This window comes from Buceros rhinoceros, unplaced genomic scaffold (genome assembly GCF_000710305.1).
Source record: "Buceros rhinoceros silvestris isolate BGI_N320 unplaced genomic scaffold, ASM71030v1 scaffold21227, whole genome shotgun sequence".
Classification (NCBI taxonomy): domain Eukaryota; kingdom Metazoa; phylum Chordata; class Aves; order Bucerotiformes; family Bucerotidae; genus Buceros; species Buceros rhinoceros.
The window spans coordinates 2,696-3,031 of record NW_010420703.1 but is presented as its reverse complement, the minus strand read 5'-3'; the positions used below and the strand labels follow the sequence as shown (position 1 = coordinate 3,031).

General features: G+C 64.0%; 1 protein-coding gene across 1 annotated transcript in view; it reads left to right on the top strand.

The window, feature by feature from the left end:
• The window catches only part of LOC104496312, a gene marked incomplete at its 3' end in the record, with an annotated part of 3,837 nt that overhangs the window by 855 nt on the left and 2,646 nt on the right, over positions 1 to 336 (top strand). The gene's annotated exons all lie outside the window — the stretch shown is intronic.

The window sequence follows — 336 nt, the reverse complement described above, 5'->3', positions numbered from 1 at the left end:
GGCCCGCGGCGGGACATGCAAGTCCCTACCTGCCCCAGGTTTTGGATGCAGAAGTGGAGCCGGGTCTGGTCCCAGCTGCCCTGGGCTGGGCACTGGGCAGGTGCTGCTGGCTCCTTGCTCCCAGTGAGGAGAAAGATGCTGACGGAGGAAAAGGTCCGTTCCTAATGCGGGTGTGTTGGCGTGGGGTTGCACAAGCCGGGAGCCCAGAGGGAGGTTGGGGAGGTCGCGGGATTATGCCAGGCAGGACCAGCCGGCTCCCTGGCACTCCTCAGCCATGCCCTGATTGTCAGGGGAAAGCTTGGCTGGATCCCGTCTTGGCAACGTCACCCGAAGACA